Below are 10,208 nucleotides of genomic sequence, written 5' to 3' on the forward strand. Positions count from 1 at the left end.
GAAACGATTGCGCATTGATTTGATGGACAAAAATGAATCTGCTCACATAGTTTTTCGTTATATCACGCCGAATTTCTCTGTTCAGTTACACTGGTTGTTCTTAAAGGTGATGCGGAATCTCTGTCGCATTCTGAGTCTAAGTATTCTGGCAGTTTTGTAGGGGATTCTGGAAGGTGCTATGAAATGAAATCTGTACATTGCCTGTGTCTAAACGCAGTATCTTATCCAAATCGGCAATTAGCAAATGCTTCTGTTGAAGCAACAGATGCAGAACTTGACCAACTGGAATCCACGGGAGTCCCCTTTTCGGTGACCCTTCATCGTAGGTCGCACCTATTGTAGTTATCAGAAAAAGCTAATGCCGGTTGAACTTTTCCACCAGACTTAGTTGACCAACCTGGTGCGCGCATACAGGCAAAAGGAAGAAGGCCATCGCTGAGGAGTTATTTATTAGAAAATGCCAACTGAACAGTTACAGACTATTGGATAGGGATGCAAGACTCCCATATGCATCTTGTTTACAATAACTAAACGCAAGTCGAATTTACAAGAAAACATACTACTCGCATGTCTCCCAATCAGTAGTATCACCGCTACACAGGTAGTAGTTGAGAGGCATTGATGGGAAATTACTCACCATCAATGCACATCGAGGCCTCTACCGTAACACTCGGTTTTCATGGGTTCGAGTTTACCCCAGCAATATTTCATCAGATGATGGATACTCTGTTCTTCGGGTTTCAGATGCGATCATCATAAGCTGTGCAGCTGAAGGTCACTACTCACACGTGGGTTTCCCAATGGTCCACTAGATAATGAGCCAGTGATGCTCGGTACCAATTACCTAGGTTCCCACATCGACCATTTCGGTCATCGACCAGACCCAAACAAATTAGAAGTTATCAGACTAACGCCATGACCCGCTCCCTTGCAATCCATTTTGCGTTTGGTTAACTATTACCGCTGCCCCGTGTGTATCTTAGCCTAACCCCCACGAATCTTCTGCTGGTGGACCTCACTCAATAAGACTTGGAATCCCATGCCCAAATTCCTTCCCCACACCTGATTTCCAGCTTAGTCTTAGTACTGAATGCCAGTTTACCGCTGTCACTGAAGGGAAGTAACCGAGATCCAACCCTTTCCTAATCCAACGTGTGGTCAGTTTTTGAGGGGTTGTGAATGTTCTTCCGAATAGTGGAAATCAGCTGGTGCACACAGCAATGGGATTATCAGACTTTGGCCATTGCCGAATAGCATTCATATCCAGTTCCGTGTGAAAACTCGCGCGTGCTAGCAGACTGAATCCTGGGCTAACCTGGAAAAAGCAGTCCACGGGCCGTCCAACGGATTTTGACGGTCAGGAAACTTCATGTTCACATCATTCTCCGCTGTCCGGAGGCAACTCTTATGTGAATATGGATTCTGCAAGCATCGCAACCAAGCACAACTAACCAAAAGTTGTCCGTCAGACTTAAGGAGTAGGACTACCTGACTGGGAAGTTCTGCTAGGTGGGTCAGTCGATCGACATAACCGGGTAACTACTGAGTGGTCGTTCGATGGGTTGAACAAACCAGTGACGCGCTAGCCTCACCTATATGATGTCTAAAGCTCATATTAGATGATCTGAATGATTCTGGCTCAGTAACGGTAACCTGTTTTGAAGTAACACGAAAGAATTTACCTCGTGCAATCATTCTTTATTGGGTTCAGAGCTGGTATGCAACTTATCCAGATGTGTTGAATAGTTTTCTGTCTAGACGTCGTCTGACTATTTTCACAAGAAAAACATGAAGGCTGCTTGGAAATGTACCGGAATGTTAAGAGATCGATTGAGTTCTTTGGTGGCCAATCAGGTGGCGATTGATCTGTTCGCCGGGCTTGGTATCAGTGCTCAGTTGCACCGATGATGTCTCCTGGTTTGGGAGGGCCAAGCTCGGTGAAAAGACCAACCGCTATCTGATCAACATGCGAAACGTAACAGATTTACATACTGCCAGTAGCCGACATTTATTTGAGTGATTGGCTAACGGGAACACACCTTTCTCAGCATCCTATTGGTCCGTTTCGAATTGCGGTGCGTTGTGATCTGTTTTCCTTGCATTCTATTAGTGCATTGAGCAGCCTCCATTTGAGGACTTCAGTTTCTCTTCTAACCGGTCGGTTTCCGATTTCCACCACGTCGGACGCTGTTAGCCCTTCATTCGATCGATTCCTACTGTGGCTCCTCTTTTTAGCAGTTAGCCTCGGTTTGGTCAGTCTGCTCTTAATTTCCAGTGCGTTACAGTATGGTTTTCTTAAGTAGACTTGGATGATCACACTGTTTCGCTTCACATCGTTTTTATTATTGTGCCGGGAGAGTTCTGTGAGTTCGATTGCTTATTCAGACATATTTCTGTGCTAACAGGTTTCAAAGTTCACCGTTTGACTTCGTGGTTGATGGCTTGATCCAACAAGCTCGGTTATCCTCTTAGATTTGGGTCCTTCTGCACTTTCTGTACGTGTCCTCTTTGGTTACTAGAACAGTTCCAGTTAGCTAAATCTTCGAAAGCTATATAAATCCAGGCAAGTTCGGCAGAAGGGTACTCGGCGAACGGATCAACAGCCACTAGAGTAACCTCCAATGGAGCTTTGAAACTTTACGATCAATAGGCGCTCACCAATGTTTGAAACCTGACGAAAACTAAACACTGTTAATCCCAGAGTTCACGGCACGCCTTATGGTCACATAGAGTGTGTGCATATCTCGTAACCACAGGACTCATTCAACACTCATCAGCATCAATCAGGTCAGAATGGTTCGCTCCGAGTTAGCAACAAACAGCCAGATTTCCATCATCCTGGCCAGATAGGAGTCCGCTTACAGTACAATTCGTATTCGACTTTTACTCATCGCACCCACAAAGGAGTCCCCCTTTGCAATAGCAGAGTCCAACTTGAAGAAGTTACTGACCATTGTTTGCTGGCCCAACAGCAGGCAGGCCCGTGGGGACAACCTGACCTCAGTTCAGACAACGTGTCAAGGAATTGCTCTACACTTGACTGGCCAACCTGGCACATTTGCTTTTACGTCATAGGAATAAAAGTTACCCATTATGCTTACTTGCCACTGACGAACGCGGAGAGGATAGCAAATGTTGGCCTAGTGATTAAAAATAGGGCTGTAATACGGTTTTTCAAAAAATGTTCCACGTATTCATTGCGTGGTAACTAACTAAAGAATCGTTTTTCACACGATTTATTCACAAGGTTGATTTGAGGCACAAGGACGAAATCAGTCTTCCAAAATGACTGATTTAAATGCGCTGTTCAATATTATGTTTTCATCGTATATCGATTAGTTTAGTCTGTTCTCGCTCAGCCCCTGGTGGTCCGGAATGCAAAGTTGACGATTGGAAATTTAGTCGATTGTGACTCTCCGGTGGCGTTGGTTAATTACTCCGGCTTTATGCAATTTGAGCTACGTGGTGCACAAATGGTAGCCATGTTCATTTGATTTTTACGTATTCGCTCAATTGAGCACATTCACCTGGTTAGCATACGCAGTTGTTCCCCCAGGTGAAAAACTAGTTCCGAATTCAAATGGTCGGTGCAAAATTACCATGTATTGTGTGCCGATAATGTGTGAAGCCTCAGGATGGACATGGCACCTTAAGTGTGGAAGCAGAATTGTTTTTGAAGACGTAGTGCGACTGGTCATATCAAGCGAAATTTCCACCTGAATGGTACTTACTGCACATCCGTTGGACTTGGCTGCGGTTCAGTCAAGCTACAGATAGTCTTGTTCCAGTTATGCGTAAGCCAACATCACGCAACACACATTATCAGTAGTATATGCACAAACTGCACGCGAACCAACCTAGATACTTGGCATTCTTGTGTGTCGTTAAGTTAGTAGTATGCACCGTGGGTTTGTTAATTTTCGCTTTTTCGTAAAACAGCCATTTGTGGTTTTTGTCCACTTCGCGATGAAGGACGTTTGATTGTTTTCTCTGCTTTTCACAAACTCATCTTAGACATTTGACCTGAATAAGTATGGATACACATCTTCAGGACAGAGGGCTTCAGGGCTTACAAAAAAAAGTTTGTGTTGTGTTTGTGAGGTTCGAACCCGAGTCATCGGAATAGTGGCCAAAGATTTTTCCCGGAGTCGACAATCTGGGAGAAGATCTAAGAAAGAACTCACATGTTCGGCTTCACTTTCAGAGATGAATTCGAGCAAATTAGAGACATCGTAAACGAACGACTCCGGTGCGATCCACATGAGTCTCCCGTGAAAACTAAATTGGTATGCAAATGAGTGTACTTTATCGAATTTGGGTTTAAGGAGAACATCGGTTGACGGAAACTCGGAAACTGTGCCTACCTGATGAGCCACAAGAAGGTCAAAACCGGCCGTGGGCTGTCGGACAGTTTTCAGCAACCTTATGAATAGTTTCCTTCATAATAATACAAGGCATCTACTTATTGTTAATTTTTTCCGCATGGGGCAGTTTAAGAGTCTTATACTATGAATAGAAAAGCTTGCGAAGAAAGGTAACATAACAAGCCAGCCAAGCTGGTCTCCTTTCGGAAGATTTATACGTCATCAAAGGTTAGTTCAGTTTTTCGAAAGGCATTCTTCAATGGTGGAAATTTTAATACAGTTGACTAGGTATATAACCCCACCCGCAAATGACAAGCAAACGAAGGAGTCCTCAGAAAAACGTGCAAATTAAGATGGAGAGCCACAGAGAGTTTGGCAGATAGACACACAAATAGGTAGGTAGATAGGTACACAAATAGATTCACGGATTGTGTGATTGATTGCCTAATTACTTCATTGTTTTATTGGCTGTTTGCTTGTTGATTGAGCTCATCATCATCATAACAGTCCGTCCGTCGTACAGTGGTTGTAGCTGCTGCAGTTTTGTTCGTTGATTGAGAAGCGATTGTCTGATTAGATAACTGATTAATTCACCGACTGACTGATTAAGTGATTAGTCGACTTGTTTTTTATATTCAAACCGTCTCATAAAAGGATGGTAAATAGTCGCTTATATTGAAGCCCTGAACGATAGTAGTTTCACATGTATATGCCCGGAAAATGGACATTCTTCTTTGTGGAAATTTCGTCCTATAAGTGAAGCCAATCTGTTTCGAAAAGCTGAGAAGCGCTGCACAGCTGTTTCATCCTTATTGAGAATCATCAAACGTGCGCATCTCACGAAACTCCAGAGGGTCTCCAAGCCATGACCTCCTGTAGTTTAGACAGATGAAAGTTCGGTCACGGACGGTTGATCAGCGGTGCGATTAACTCGCACTTAGACAGAATACAGCGCCGCTCATCCTTCAATCCCGGGATCCACATCACGTGGTCACACGTGTTGACTGGCTCCTCGAGCAACGACTTCTCAGATGGAAGTTTTACTAGTCGGATGAAGTTTATTCTTCCACTGAGCTACTTATAGATTGTGAGTAGTGTGAGGAGATCCTTTTTAGCACCACCTTTGTGCATATTGTTTTTGATAATCTCCGATTACGGGACTAGATATACCGTCCTGTATCCGCTTGTTTATGAATTTCGCTTTCGTAATATTTATACTCTATGCAGGCTGCAGTTGATCGGCGATGCTCCAAGGGTGACGTTCGATTCACTTAAACTGGCTTGAGATAACTAAAAAGAATTTTATGGAACCTGTGTAAATCAGCGTATGCGGTTTGGGGCTGGATCCGTCTTACTTCGGATCGTCTTGTTTCATGTTGGCGAGCAATCAGTTCACTCTGATACGAAAATAAGTGTGCTAATTGACAAATTTGTCAGTAGCTAAAATTATTCCCGACACACTGCATGTGTCACACCATTCCACCGTTGCCAGCGTGAGAAGATTTGGGATATCTCAGCGTCCTGTAAGTGAAGCCGATCTGGAAAACACTTTCACTTGTTTCATCCTTATTCGGAATCATCAGCGGTGCGTACTTCAGTAAACTCCACGGGGTTTCAACTCACACATAAGAAAGAATGATTCACGTGACGAGTGGACCTTCCATCTGGAAAATTATCAGTTGACGAACCAGATAATATGTGAACGTATGATGTGCAGTCGGAAACTGAAGGGTGAGTGACATTCTATCCTGTCTAGATGAATAGAAACTCGTAGCAGAACTGTGGGTGTACAACTATTAGCCTGGGGGGGGGGCGAGGGTTCGGAACTTCCTTCAGTTTCGTGAGATGCAAAGTGAGGATGACTCTAGCAGAGCGGATTATTTCCAGCAACGACTGACCTCACACACAAGCCGAAATGTCCATGACATCCTTGGTCCGGAAATCTTCGCCTGTTTGTGAAAAATATATTTTCCTCTCCAGAATTAACCAAACAATAGAGCTTTCTCGTGCACGCATCGAAATGCGGGGTTGTGTCCACATTCTCGAATATCTACGAGAAGAGTTAGCCAACTGCATGCTAAACCTCGGATGAGTGATAGTCAGTGTCCTGTGGATCACATAATGGTTTTTCAGCTGAACAGTGTTCTGAGCTGCCTCGTTAAATGTGCTCGCCTGATGGATCGCAAAACACAAGCGATATGCTGGACGCATCTGTGAGTGTCTCAGCACAAAGTTCACACCTCTTACCATGCTGGAAGTTGGGTGCGTCCCTATCGTGGCCTCTGCCGTTCATGATAATCCCATTTCTGGCACTAACCGGACACGTGCAATACGCATCACGATGCATGAGTCAAGATAATGCAATGTAATTAAGTCTGTGCGTCCCCTGGTTCAATACAGTTGCTGGAGGAGTACGGCTAATGTCGGGCAGACAAGTCCAGGAGCTTATAGCGAAACACCGATGCACTGACGTCACGGAGAGGCAGATCATAAAATTCCATCGACGCTTCTACGAGGACTGGGTGGAAAACAGCTTACGGAGATGTGCAAGGCCTCGAGGTATGAACTGTTGTTTAAGAAACAAACAAGCACCGAATTTGAAGACATAACGGATTGTAGGTTCATAACATGCTTATCAGAACCGTCAAATTTGCATGTGAATCACGATTGGACTTTTCTTCTCTTTGTGGTTAACGTGAATGGTAATCGCTTCTGTCCCACCGACCAATTCTACAGCAGCCGTAGGGCTTTAAACAAACCAGTGGTAGGTGGTCTCAGCCAGGAAAGTGCTGAAACACACTGCACTTGAAGTGTACCCGATACTCCGAGTTGCTCCTTCAGAGATCAGTGGATCTGTAGCCACCAACCACCCCACATACTTGATTGTCTAGCTCACATTCACTCACTGCATCACGAGGTTTGCCTTTTTTTCATACTCACAAATCACGTCACATTAAGCTGACTCATCGGACATCGATTGCCTGCACCGTCTCGTGAGCGTAGCAACTACTCATGTGATGACGCGCCCACATACACGCGAACCGATCTACATATAGGGAAACCGAACACAATCAGCAAACACAAACTCGCGCGCGCACAGGAAGCAGGAAGTCAACCGCTCTCCACAAGTCCGCGGTCANTTTATTAGTGCACCTTCTTTCTGAATTGTATTATGGACATCATCAACAGCCGTGCACTAACAGATCCATCCTCGACCATCCAGTTCACTGGATCTGCGTTGTCATTTCCCTTCTGAATTGTATTATGGACATCATCAACAGCCGTGCACTAACAGATCCATCCTCGACCATCCAGTTCACTGGATCTGCGCACGTTGTCATTTCCTTCTGAGGCTATTTGAAGCGGCGCGTTTACAAGGTTAGACCAAAAAGTTCGCAAGAGTTGCATTAGATTATCGCGGGCGACGGGAAGAGATAGCCCCGGAAAATTCCACAGCCAGTTGTTAGAGACGGATGCTCTTGAGTGGACATTTCGAACTTGTGGTTCACTGACTTGCGGTTGTTTTATCCACACTTTGTTAGATTAGTAAGGCATTTTATCATTCAGAGAGAATTTTTTTGTGAATCCGTTCGAAAAAACAGCCCAGATGTTGTCAGCGTTACTCTGGAGGTTGTCGGATAAACCCTAAATTCAGTCGAAGGACTGGATTCGTGAAGTCGTGTTTTAGCAGGGGAACAAGGCGCATCGTTGAAGGTTCCATGCCTAGCAATGCGGTGATATATTAGTTGATAATTAAGTGCATGGTTCACAGCGGTTAACTCGGCCGGAGTAAAAAAAAAGATGGAAAACTGTAGAAATGCAGTCGTTTTGTGCCGGTTTCGGGTTAGACCGTATATTTTCTTGTCCAACTAGGGCGTGTGTCATTGCGACATGTTTCGGAATCCTGTTCATAAGCTAACAAGAATATAAAGCGGATAGAATCATACTTATTGAGTAACAAACAGAGAATAGGCCAACTGCAAAGAGTTAAATGTATCGATCACATACTGTTGGTATTACAAGCCCACCCGATTCTAAATTGGGATATCATGAAATTTTGAGCAATCGTTAGGCTTCCCGTAGATACACCATTTTAATCTGTTATTAAGACTGACCCAATAATGAAACAGAAACACATAACAGAGGTGAAGCGAAACGGCAGGAATGGATAGAAAGCATCAACCTTCGGCCTTCAGCACGGGGGTTCCGGTGCATCTTGCGGGTGTACACTTATTAGTGCACTTTCGATGATGACCATAACACAAATCAGGTGTATGCACTAATAAAAGTTTTTAGCGTGGTTGACGGTGGTGGGTTGCAACACGTATACCAATAAATACAATGCGAAAAGGGGAGCAAGTCAAAAAAAGGAGCTCATCGTCTGTGAGAGTTTCTCGGTGAAAGTTCGAACGGCCGGAACGTGTTTTTCTCCGCAGTGCGACTGCTACACGTGTTCCATAATTGTCCGTGGACCTGTGGAAAGGGGTTGACTTCCTGCAGCCTGCACGCCCGCAACTCTGTGTGTGCTGATTGTGTTCGGTTTCCCTATATGTAGGTCCGTTTGCGTGTACGTGGGTGGGGTCAGCACATGAGTAGTTGCTGCGCTCACGAGACGGTACAGACAATCGATGTCCGATGAGTCAGCTTAATGTGACGTGGTTTTTGAGTACGAAAAAAGACAAGCCTCGTGATCCAGTGAGCGACTGTGACTTGACTGTACAGTCAAGTATGTGGGGACGAGGTAGCTACACGTTCGCGCATCGTCTGTTCACATGACTTCAAGTATCTGAGATCCATTGGACACCAGGCTACTTTCCGCACTAAAGCATCCAGGTGACAACATCTCCAACCCGAGCTCCTGGATCCTTGAATTTTCATCAGTCTATTTCTTTTAAAAAAAATCAACCTAGAAGTTGGACAGTCAGGTCATTCTCGACGGAGTTACCTGGTATTAACGAACAGGCAAACCGAATCTCTCCACTTACGAGCCCAAAAACGGTGGAACTATGCGTGGGTCTTCCAGATAATTTTTCCAAATGGTACGGATTTAGCTACACTTACGCACGCTCCACCGTGAAAGTTGCACAAGGCACTCAGAACGGTGTTGACAAGCCTCATACGTTAATCCCACAAGAGAATTTGTCGGGAAAAAGTGTATAAGGGCCAGAATAAGAAAAGTTATGCAAGACTTCATGTTGTTGGACACACCCCTTTTCCCTGCATTTTTCTTTTCCTTTGTCAAATATTGTTGTATGTCCGTTTCGAGACACTAAGTGCAGTCAAGGCGAGGTCATCATTGTCTGCGCGACCGTTCCGGAATTCATCGATTTTTACTAGACGTTTCGATAGGCTTTTCTTCCCAGCCAATCGATTTTGAAAAGCTGAAATGCAGTGTACAGCCTTATTCAAAATCATCAGCATCCGGCATCTCACGAAACTTGAACGAGTTTCAAACTCGTAACTTTCTGGATAGTAGTTTGAACATTTAAACTTTAGGCTGATCAGCTGTGTGGTTAGCTCACATCGGGACAGTTTTATTTTAAAGGGTGGTCGGTTGACCAGATATCAACCGTGTAAAACCGTGTACAACTTCTGTTGACATTCCTTACAAGAAGATCACTAAAGAAGCCTACTTGAACGTGCGGTTTTTTTCGCTGTGCTAGTGAATATCACCACGATTTCACCCTTGACTCCTGAAGCTTCTCGTTTTGCTGACTCACCCGTCGACAAAGTCAAATGCGTCTCAGGAAATAAAACTTGTCTGCCTGTACTCATTTTGGAGGGTTACGTGTTTTACTTAAAATCTTGACAACGACAGTTTTAAATCAAATATAGCTGAAGCAA

Source organism: Opisthorchis viverrini (assembly GCF_000715545.1).
Source record: "Opisthorchis viverrini unplaced genomic scaffold opera_v5_406, whole genome shotgun sequence".
Classification (NCBI taxonomy): domain Eukaryota; kingdom Metazoa; phylum Platyhelminthes; class Trematoda; order Opisthorchiida; family Opisthorchiidae; genus Opisthorchis; species Opisthorchis viverrini.